The sequence below is a fragment of the Puma concolor genome, chromosome B1, assembly GCF_028749965.1.
Source record: "Puma concolor isolate L17-30 chromosome B1, mPumCon1.1.hap2, whole genome shotgun sequence".
NCBI classification, from domain to species: domain Eukaryota; kingdom Metazoa; phylum Chordata; class Mammalia; order Carnivora; family Felidae; genus Puma; species Puma concolor.
In genome coordinates this window covers 99110188-99122826 of record NC_141670.1, presented here as the reverse complement: position 1 = coordinate 99122826, position 12639 = coordinate 99110188, and positions in this window count along the sequence as shown.

Here is a 12639-nt window from a genome sequence, read left to right as displayed (position 1 = left end):
TTGCTTCATTAACAAGGAAGCTAAGTTTAGAGATAATAGCACTATCTTAGATTAAGAGGGAGAACAGAAAAGGTAAGTGCTCAGTTCAAGGTCTCACTACCAGGAAATGGCAGAGCACAAGTAAGGGATTCCTAGGTCAGGTCAGCATTAAGTCTTCTTTGATATACAGTTTTTATTAAATTCTTTATTTAGGGTTTTGTAATCACAATTTAAAAGTTACTTATCCTTTCCTCTTTTGAATGAAAACAAAATTAGCCAATTATAATTTATAAAGCAACTTCGAAATTTACTTTATTACCATAATATATTCTCAAAATGACTATCCAAATGCTATATCCACCAACTTAGAGGTTTTATTTAAAACATGACATTTTCATTGTCACTTGACATTTTACATAGAAATATACAAAAGTGTTCAAACACTGAAACAGTCCCTTTGCATCTAGAGAAAGTTTATGCTCTTATTGCCACTAGTACATAAATTTTCATTTTTTCTTCTATGGGTGAAAAAAAAAGCTAGTTAGCTCCCTATCAGAAAATAAAACTCTCTTTGCACAGAAAATATTGGGTAACTGTGTTTTTAAATAAACTATTCACATATTTTACTTAGTATTTTACTTTATGCTTTGTAATCAGTATTTCAGTATTTCTTCTTTGGTAGTAGCAATTTTTCAGATACATTTTTAAATTCACAAAATTTCTATTAACCTTTTGTGAAGAGGTTAATTGAAAGAAGAATATCTATTCATAATAATATTCACTTGAGTCAAGAAGTTTGAAGGAAGAAAATGACATAATGAATAGCATTCTTTGAAGCAAAATACCGCATAGTCTGTGATGTGTCTGATCACAATTGGATTAATTGGGACTTAACAGTGATTTCCCTGAGTTCAAATATAGCTCAAGGTTTTAAGGAGTCTGTTGCTTGAGTCCCCTGCTTTGGTCAGTTTTCAGGAATGGAAAGGAGGAGATTTGGAAGAAACATAATTTATAGTGGCCAGACCTGAGCTCTGTTTGGGAATATATAGGAGCACAGATATCTTGTCATTAAAATCCTGATTTTAACACATTTTGAAAACCAGTTACTTGAATATAGAGATTTTTACATAAAATGCTTATAAGAATTTGATTATTTGTGGGGCACATGGGTGGCTCAGTGTGTTAAGCATCTGACTTCAGCTCAGGTCATGATCTTGCGGTTTTTGAGTCCTAGCACCACTTGGGGCTCTGTGCTGACAGCTCAGAGCCTGGAGCCTGCTTCAGATTCTGTGTCTCCCTCTCTCTCTACCCCTCCCCTGCTCGCACTCTGTCTGTCTGTCTGTCTCTCTCTCTCAAAAACAAATAGACAGTAAAAAAAAATAGAAAAAAGAATTTGATTATTTGTTATTCAATACAACATTGCTACAATAATAAAGAGTATCCATGTATGACTACTGCAATTGTTTTCAGTATGTTTATTCTTTTATGATTTATATTGAAAACACACACACACACATATATATGAAAGGATATATACATATATATATACATACACATATGTACACATATACATATATATGAGAAAGTCTTTTAAATGGCTTGAGTAAATGTAAATTAGATGACACAATACAAATTTTAAAACATAGAAACAGAACCAAGGCAAAAAAAGAACCCCTGCATATTACTTGGTGTATATAATGCAGTTTGAAGAGATTTAATTTTTTAAATCCTTCAAAACACATGATCAACCAAAGAGCTGCTAGAGATTTTCCAATTTATTAATTTCTAATTATTTCCAAATACTCCAAATGCTTTCAACTATTTTTATCACATTGATTTTTAAAAAATACAATAGTAACAATTAGTGTTTACTGAGAACATGCAAAATGTTAGACTTAAGTAAATCATATATATTTGCATATTTTACTCTCAAAACAAATCTTAAACACAGGTAATGTTAGTATCCCATTTTAAAGATGGGTAAGCTGCACTACACAGAAAAGATAGATAATCTTCTCAAGGACATAGAGCTAGTGAATATTGGATCTACATACAAATCCTTAAAACCTGGCCAAATCCTGTTCTTTTCACTTCTCCATACAGCTCTCTTGATTATCAGGAGTTTCTGACTAATTTGATGTTTACTTTATTAATGCTAGTGTTCAAACATCACCCTAAAATAAAGAACTACAAAGAGCTAAGATTTTGACATGCTTTCACCTACCTGAGTGATCTTCCTCCTGGGTAGAGTTAGAATATTGTTGCTATTGTGAAAAATGTGTTCAAATTATAGTGTAAATTTTTTAATAATCAGGAAGCATAAAAAATAGTTTATAAGATTTTGTGTGTGTATGAGTTCTGTAGAAAAAAAGTCCAGATATCCTAAATTAATAATATATAAGCGCATGTATTTGAACTGAGGTAGGGATGATTAAAAATGTACACATGTAGCTCTAGGTACTTCCTGGAAAGAGAGACTTGGAATGTTCTAGTAATTAAGGATAGTTCAGAATAATAAAAATAAAATTATGGGTTCTTAAAAAAGAACTGAAGGATATGGAAGAAAGGAAGGAATAATACATTTGCCAACTGTCTTTTGTTTAATATTTGTCTCAGAGTCCCAGATGGTAGATACATATTTTCCCTGATAGACTCTTACAAACATTCTCTATATCTTTGCTTATTTATTGTAGGTATTACAGAAAGATGAGAGCAATCCTGAACTAAAAGGAACAGTGTGGCACCTGGGTGGCTCAGTCAGTTAAACCTCTGACTTCGGCTCAGGTCATGATCTCATGGTTCGTGGGTTCGAGACTCGCATCAGGCTCTGTGCTGACAGCTCGGAAAGGAGCCTGGAGACTGCTTTGAATTCTTTGTCTCCCTCTTTCTCTGCCCCTCTCCCAATTGTGCTCTTTCTTTCTCTCTCTCTCTCTCTCTCTCTCTCTCTCTCTCTCTCTCTCCCTCTCTCTCTGGCTCTCCGTCTCTCTCAAAAATAAACATTAAAAAAATTTAAAAAGAGAACAGTAAGAGAGAATTTATGAAATACTTCTTTGAAAATGTGTATAAACTGGAAACCAGATGAGTGCCAGTTTTCTTCAAGCAAGAAATCAAGACATAGCCTGAGATAAAACCAGGCTATGTTAACAATTTTAAAAATAGCAAAGTAAATGTTAACAATAATACTGAAGAGAGAATGTGGCCTTCCCTCCCAAACAAAGAAACAAAACAACTTAGAAAGAAAAGAAGAAAATTGAGGAAACAAAAATACACATTGATATGAGTTGATAACATTATTTATTATTTTTAGGTCCAGATGATCTGAGGTTTCAACTACATTCAAGGTGGGACAGAATTGCAAAACCTTTCCTAGGTATTATATTTCTTGGAAGTATGAGGTGGGGAAGGAGGTGGAAGGTATGAGGCTCGAATTTCAAAAGAGAATGTATAAATGTAGGAGAGGCATGGAAACCCATGGTAATTCAGGTATTTTATTTGATGTAATTCTGGGAATGGATAAATTCATAAACACACAATATCAGAATTATGTATTAAGGGTTTCTTAGACATTAAGAGATAATCTTGCCATCTTTTCCACATCACCATTTTCACGCATACTTAGTTTTTTCAAATAAAGTAAATAAGGCAGATAGAGCTTGGGAGAACTAAGGTCACACAATTGATCAGTTGCACATCTGTGTGGGAACGCATTTTTCCTGCCTGCCCTGGCAGCTCCTTACAATATTTCAGTTGAGGTTTTGAAATCAATCAGGTCTGAACTGTCTTCAAAGCAAGCACCAATCAGCAGATTCCCCATCAACCTAAAAAGCACCTGGGAGATCCACATTGTCACCAAATCATATAAGTCATTTAGAAATGTGTTTTAATGAGGCGCTTGTCCTATGGGGAAAAGGCTTGATTCTAATTAAAGATGAAGCCAAGATATTGTTTTGCATTTTATTTAATGGTGATTTGGGGAGGTCTTTTCAATTATAAAAGCTACATGACTGCATTTGGACAAACTTTAGGCATGATTTACAGTATTATCTATATGTACTCAAATGAATATTAAGGAAATTTATATCATACATTGTGAGGAGTGTTCTCAAACAGAAAGTTTTAGTGTTGATAGAAACATGTGGATTCTAAATTTATCAAATTACTGGAATTTGGAATTTTAAAGATCAAGATCCAAACCACTGAGTTGTTATAATGGCTGATAAATAATAGCTGAAGTCATTTTAGAATCTCTTCCACTGAAGTAGAATCTTGAGCTGTGCAAACGAACAAAAATATTTATTTGAATTTCTTACTCTGCTTCTATATTTACCCTAAAAATGGCTTTTCCAAAGTTATATTATTCCAGAGCTAAAGGCAATTTTAAGATAACGAATTCATAAGTTTCAAGCTCGTTTCTAACTTTAGAAGCTGTTATGCTTGTACCATTAGTAAAATATTTTTTCTCTGGAAAAAGCATCCCTGCTTTCCTACTGTCCTTAACTTTAGTAATTATTGAAATGTATCATATTTTAGAAAATGTGGGTCTTTAGTTATATCTCCCTTATATCATGACACACATTTTCAATTTTATTGAAAAAAAAAGAAAGAATTAAGAAAAACTCAAGAGAGTATTTAATTATCATACAGGTAATTTTACTAGATTACTATCAGTCCCATGCCAGTTCCTAACACCATGAAATATCTAGGCCAATTTTAAGACTTCTCTAATTACCACTGCCATACTAGACAACTAAAAGGAAAGATGTATTTATAAGGATTTTATGAAATAATACTCAGAGTCTCCCAATGATTCATTACAAAATTGTAGCCCACGTGCTGACTGAACATTTACCAAATACCAAGCAGGAACACTGTGATGGCCACTGGAGACACAGAAGTTTCTATAACTATGTTCCTTACCTCAAGGAGATTAAAACTAGTGAAGAAGACAGGCTTATACACAAATAGTTATAATTTTTATTAAAGTATTTATCATAATCCTAGAAGGTCACAAGAAGATATTTCTAAATCATAATAAGGGAAATTAGAGAGAGACTCTTGGAAGCAATGATGTGTTACCCAAAAACTGAATAGGATTATTTAGCAATACCAAAACAGAAAAAACAGGTAGATACACATGCAGGTGAAAAAATGCTAGACACAATAGGGCAGGTAATTTCTTAGGGCTTTTTAATTCATTGTGTATGGAGGTGATAGTATGACAGCAAACTAAAGTTTAAAGTGGTGGGGGACAAATCATACAGATAAATGTGTACTTTATTCTCTGACTAGTAGGAGCATGAAGGTAACAGGACAAAATTAGATTTGCCTTTGTAGAAAGATAAGCACTAGAAAGAGATAGGTTCTGGTACATTGGGGAAATCTAGGCAAAGAGAACCCAATATAAAGGCCATGGAGATTAAAAGAATGAGATCTGAGCTTGACTTAAGTTTGCCTTTGCAGGTTTGAGGGGTTCAACACAGCATGGTACATGCATGAAATAATTATTTTTTTTCAATAATTGCTACCAAAGTTTTGTTAAATATCCTACTTGCTAGGTAGAAAGGATGATTATAATTATCAATTGTTGACATCTAAGTATACTCCAATAACTTTCCATCAATTCTAGCTTAAAACTTCAAAACTTCATTTAAGACCAAAGTGTCCTCTCAAAGAGCCCATGTCAAATTGCCTGCAAATACAATTAGCTGTTACCTGCAGAAAGACCCACATTGGGCTCTGTGCTGATCATGGAGCCTGCTTAAGATATATTCTCTCTCTCTCTCTCTCTCTCTGCCCCTCTCCTGCTCACATGAGTGCTCTCTCTCTCTCTCTAAACAATTATATATATATATATATATATATATATATATATATATATATATATGCATTCAAAATTATAAATTAAGAAAATAAAGGTTATAAGGGAATAAGATAAAATTTTAAGAAGACCAGGTTTATTTTTATAAATGAAGCAAAATTAACTAGAAATTTTTTAAATGAATATATTAGTTAAGGTTTAATAAGAAATGGAGAGTGACTATGACTACTGGTATGACTACTGGTATAGAAATTTATTCTAGGAAGTGCATCTCACACAAATATGGAAAGCAGTGGGGAAATGAAAGTCTGAAATTTGATGTGTAATGAAACAAAGAATTACTGATCCATCTGCCTGAAGCACTAGCACAGGTGGAAAAGCAGGAGTTCACAGGCAAACCCAAACACTAAGTATATCCAGGCACTAGATTGAAGATACAAAGTGAGAGATCACAGAGCAATCTGGCAAACTCCTGCCTCTTGTGAGTCTCCAGTCAGCATCTGGTGGTTGGCTTTGAGTCAGTTAGCAGGACCAGTGTTTGGGAAAACAAACTGAATGATAAAGAGTAAACAAAGTGGGACCCACTGACAATCTATGTGTCTGTCTGAGACTTAATTGACCGTGTAACCTTCTGAGAACAATGGCCACTGCTTAACTTTCACCTTTCCAATGCTCACACATGTTCCTCTTTTGGCCAGTTCAAATTCATACCACACAATCTAGCTAGGCCAGTTTTGAAACATTCTCATAATCGTCTTTGAGAGGACACTTTGGTCTTAAATGAAGTTTTGAAGTTTTAAGCTAGAATTGATGGAAAAGTTATTGGAGTAGACTTAGATGTCAACAATTGGTCATTATAATCATCCTTTCTACCCAGCAAGTAGGATATTTAAGAAAGTATATATGTAAATCTGAAAAGTAGATAACACCAACATTATATATCCAAAACTATATTTCCAACTACATTTATGTGATTCTCCATCTTACAAACACTAATATGCTAAAACTTAGGTAAGAGAGACTAACTACATAGAGGTTCACTTTATCCACCTTTGAGTAAGGCCATTCTTCTAACTGAATCACCTAGTTCTTTGATAGTCTACAACTCAAATATTCAGCTATAAGGTTAACTGCTCTTAATACATTGTCTGTAGATAGTAAAAGAATGAGAGATGAAAAAAAGGAAAATAACCAGGTAACACACACCCACACACATGCATTCACATCAAATAATAAACATAACTGCTGAAGTTTTTTTCCTTATAACTGGTCACATGGTCATAGCTACTATTTAAATATTCTTCTCTTTGTCCTCAGCAAGCACATCATGGGCTCATGGTTCACTGCTTGGTGCATTTATCTAAATGAAGGGTCTACCAATAACAGTCTTGTCCCTATCTAATTGTTTTATTTTTTCTATTGAAATTTATCAATGATAAATATCACATAATAAAAATATGGATTCACTAGGAGGTCCCCCCAAAGTCCCTTGCATTCCAGACTCACTCTTTCCTTCACCATAAATAAAACTGGGTGTATTAACAATCCATTTTGACCTTGATAGTTAGGATCACCTCTTCTAGAAAGTAACACCCTTTTTGTTCATTGGTTCGTGACATGATAAACCAAAAGTAGCTGGGTGGCAGTTTCAGCTTCTAATTTAGCGGAACGATTGCTTTGCCCCTTTGTGAATGCAGTCCTCCCTTGAAAACTAACACCTGTAAACTATCAGAGCCCAAAGATACAAACCCAGGAAGCCAAATTTTTTTTAAAGAATCTTAGGGATAATTTTGAGAGAAACACTCCCTTTCCCATACCAGGATCCCTGAACCCATGAAGGCCGGTTTTAAAAAAAAACAATGTCGTGGCGCCTGGGTGGCTCAGTCGGTTAAGCGGCTGACTACGGCTCAGGTCATGATCTCGCAGTCCTTGAGTTCAAGTCCCGAGTCAGGTTCTGTGCTGACAGCTCGGAGCCTGGAGCCTGTTTCAGATTCTGTGTCTCCCTCTCTCTGACCCTCCCCCATTCATGCTCTGTCTCTCTCTGTCTCAAAAATAAATGAACGTTAAAAAAAAAATTAAAAAAAAAAAAAAAAACAATGTCATGTTTGGTTGCTCATTCAGAGAATAGACTGCATTTTTAAAGACATTATCCGAAACCATGTATAGCTTTTCACCTGAAGTCATACATGTGTCTTCAAATGGCAATTAAACTGTTGTAGCAGGTTGTTTCAGATGATGAGGAACATCATCACAGTGAATTACATGAGCTCATGAATTCTAAAATTCATTTACTTTGAATTAAATTCCCTGGTCATAAACAGTGCTCTGTGGATTGTCAGGATTATAAACAAGATAGTCTGTAAGTCCATGATTGGTAATTTTGGCAGAGGTATTGTGAGAGGGAAAGCTATGTCCATATCCACAGTAACTATGTATTTCATTGAGAACAAAGTACTGTCCCTTTCATCATAGAGATGTTCCAATGTAATCAACCTGCTACAAATATTGGAATCAATGTTGGGCTCTCTTGATGGCACATGTACACTCAGCTATATCTAGTTTTTTTTGGCCTTGTTAGTAAAATTCATGATCCTGAGCCACTATAATAAGCTCAAGTAATAAGATTATTTAATAAGACTATGAAGTAAGAACAAAGGTAGCTGAGGTAAGAGTCAGACTGATATCCACTGAACAGGTCACCTTAACTACCTGATCGATAAGAATCTCTTCAGCTGTTTGTTCTCTGGAGAGTATTTTGTTAAGTGAAATAAAATACTCTTAAACTCTACCCATTTTAAAAAGACCATCCCACAGTTATCTTCCTAAGACTACCTTGTCACAAATTTTCCAATTGTGTTCTTTCTATGTCATTAACCATCCAGCCAAATCATTATATACTGCCAATAAACCACTGAAATCTGTATTTCTGGCTATCTCTCATTCCAGATAAAATAAACAACAAATGCATTGCTCAAAGCTCTGCCATTTTGACAACTTTTTTTAACTAATTCTTTCAGGGCCACCCTTGATGGAATGGTGCTGAATTTACCCAATTTAGGGTGGAGCCAGCATAACCATGCAGAACCATCATTAAACCATACCTGATTTTTTTTTTTTTTTCTTTCTCAGCCAACTAGTCATAGCTTCCATGAAGCTCTAGCTATACATTGAAAGAGAGGAGACGGTGAAGCAGGAGGAGAGATAGCAGGGAACATGGTAGGAAAAACACTTGCTCACATAATTTATTTATGGCTTTCAGTTCTGCTCAAGCCTAATCTCATTTATGCCATATATATAAAATAAGGGGTGAAAACTTTCCAAACTGGAAGAAAAATGTAAATTTGCAGATTCAAGATGCCTGATGACCACTAAAAAATATTTTTTAAAAAAGAAAGAAAAAGAAAAAAAGCACACCAAGTCACATTATAGATATCCAAAGAAACAAAAATCATTACTTCTTAACACAAAGAGGAACAATCATAGAAAAGACTAAAGACTTCTCATCTTTCAGAATTCTGAACTGCCTGAGAGGCTGAAGAGAGTCACACTGGGACAAGCCACCAAATCCTCATGTAAATTTCATTCACATCTTTGGGTGATTTCTAAAATGCCCATATACAAGACAAGCCTCCAGGATACTTCACAAAAAGCAATATTTGGAAGGTTAACTAACCTGAATAGAGAATTTAATAATCACCAGCTACTGGGGAGAAATAATTTGGAGTCCTACTGAGTTACAGTGGCTTAATAAGCACATCACATTTTCCACTGAAACCCTAAAAAGAATATGCCTCAGGAGAAAGAGCTACATAGCTAAGGGACATAATCTAGGATTAAGGACACATCTAGCCAAAAATAGTTGAAAACCAAACCTCCATAAGATCATAGTGATCCAGTTATATCATTCTGTGCTGGAACAAAACTAAATACTATTTGGGGGAAAAAATAACAAATTCCAGAGTCTCTATAATGCATCCTCTATAAGCCTAGTACATAAAAATAAAAATATGCATGTCAAGGAGCAAAACAGTGTGACTCATAATCAAGAATAAAAAATAGATAATATAAGTAGACCTATAGACCAATCAGTAGCTCAGGAGTTTAAAATGACTGTGTAAGTATACAACAACAAATTACAACAAAGGATCATTATAATGGGCTGTGTTAGGTAATCTGAGGATAGGTATAAATCATTACCTCCCTGACAGAGAGAACAAACAAACAAACAAACAAACAAACAAACAAAACAAAACAAAAACTTTAAGAGAGTTTAAATTTTAGAGAAAATTTTAAGGAAACTTCACATATGTTCTATACAGTCTCTAGGGAAAGCAACAGAAGATCTTTCATTAGAATTCTAAGTTGTCTACACTGCATGTTTTCCACAAATATTTAAGTGTTACTTATGTTACAATATTAAATAGATTAGATACATTCCAAAAACCATCTACAGTCTTGAAAATGGTTTACTCTAATTTCCACAAACATGTGCAATATGTTTAGGGGCATGCAAAAAAATCATGAGTTCCATTATTTTCCTGTTTCCACTCTATGCTATAAAATAACATGCCATACGTATTCATAATGGAAAGTATATTAATAATAGCATCCTAATACTAAGACCACTTTGCTATTTGATCACTTTGACTAAATACTGAGCAACCGTGAAGTTGATTCCCTCAGTGCAACAGCTTTACTTTAAACCCAGCATATTAGTACCATGGAATGCTGATAATAATGATTTTAGAAGTACCATCTATAACAAAAGATTAACAAGACAAATTCAAACAAAAAGTTAAATGAATTAAATAGATTTAAAAGGTACGTGGATATTTTATTAATAAAACTAATATCATCCCTATTTACTAGCAATTGTCACATAAAAATATTGGAGGAAAAAACAAGTTTTCATTACCAATAGCAGGCAGTAAACTTCTATTTAGACAAATTTTATGAAGCTTACATATGACAAATGAAGAAAGTTACAAATTCTAATGGGAAATTTAAAATATTAGACGTATTCTTAGCCAAGAATATTAAGTGCTATAGAAATATTTATTCTCACCAAGTTACTTTATACATCTATCATATTTCAAACTAAAGTCTTAATGGAATTTTCAATTTATAAAAAAAAATTCTGAAGTTTATAAAGGGGTGTAAATAAGCAAAAATATTACATTTGATTCTGAAGATGAGTAAAATTGTTGGAGAAAATGAGAAGAAGCAAGACTTAACTCATATCATGATCTACTTCAAATATTTAAAACCATGTTATACCATATCAATAGACAAATAAAGATCAATGGAGAAAGGTTGTGAGATTATAAACAGACCCAACTTTTTGATGTTTACCAAGGGATATGTAAATTTTGAGAAAAAAAAGAATAAGTAAATTCAGAAAAGAGTCAAAATTAATAAATTCAATAAAAAATCATGGTAGTGATATGAGGGGTAAAATATACATATTGAACTATAATGACTTGTAAAAAGGGCAAAATTTTATTTATTTATTTTTATTTATGTATTTCTTAAGAGGGGAAAATTTTTTTTTAAAGTTAAAAACTCAAATGACAAAACATAGAAAAGAAGTTATAATATTTCTTACCTTGCAGAAGAAACAAAATTTGTCTTATTTTATGAATCCAAGTAAAACAGTAACAACAATTGATTGAAGAATATCCGATGTGTTTTTGAACTTCCTTAAAACAAAAAAGAATGTTAACTAGACCATAGCCTTGGGAGGATATATATGTATATATGTGAGGCATATATACTAATATATGTTGTATTATATATTAGTAAACCATTCAGGAAGAAGAAAATAACAATAAATGCCTTATTGCATGATTTTCAAAAATAAGTAAATATTAAAATAAAAAGTTAAAATAATATTAAAGTTAAAAAAAATAAATATTAAAATAAAAATAAAAGAAGTATTCTTCTTTTAAATAATTATTAACCATTTTTGAAATTTTAAAAACTTTTTAACAGAAAAACAGCCATGGCAAAGTCTTCTTTGAGATACACTGCTGGGATAATAATGAAAAGATAGTTTGATAAAGCTAGCCAAAGCTAAGTCTAAGTTAAATTCTATGTGCAAGCGAACTTTTATGTAATGATTACACGAATTGTGAGAAGTCCACACTGGAAGGCAACAAGAATCAGGAACATAATAATATGAGAACAAGACTGGCATAAGACCAGTGAATACAATATGTCTCAGTATTTCCACTATTCTTTATAAAGCATAATCATTGTGAAATTGTGAAGTATATAAAATGTTGATTATACAATATACATTTAACTATACAAATGTACATACACTGTATAAATAGTTCTCTGTTAAGATATGTATTAAGGACTTTTGATTCTACATTTTTCTAATGTAGATAAATTAATCTTACTACAGGAATTTTAACTTTGGAATCTCCTGACTCTTGCATGCTTAATTTCTCAATGTTAACATTACAATAGCAGATATGAATGGCTACACATCATAGATACTTCTATCCACTCAAGATGTTTCTATAATATAACATTTAACCTTAAAAAAAAAGATTTAAGAAAGAAGAAGCAAAATAGCAGAAACAGTGAGAATCTGTTCTGTTGATAAGCCACAGATCTCTTTATTAATAGTTGGATGAGAAAGTGAAAAGGAATAAACACCCACAGTAGTGACAGAAGGTGGAGAAATGACAGAAAATTAATGATTATATATGCAAAATGTGTGAAAAACTTCAGATTGGGGGGGGGGGATGTCCAAATGATCCAGCCTAAAAATCAATATCTGAGATAAAAATATAAAACTTTTTATTAATAAACAAACAAAATAAAGCAAAAGC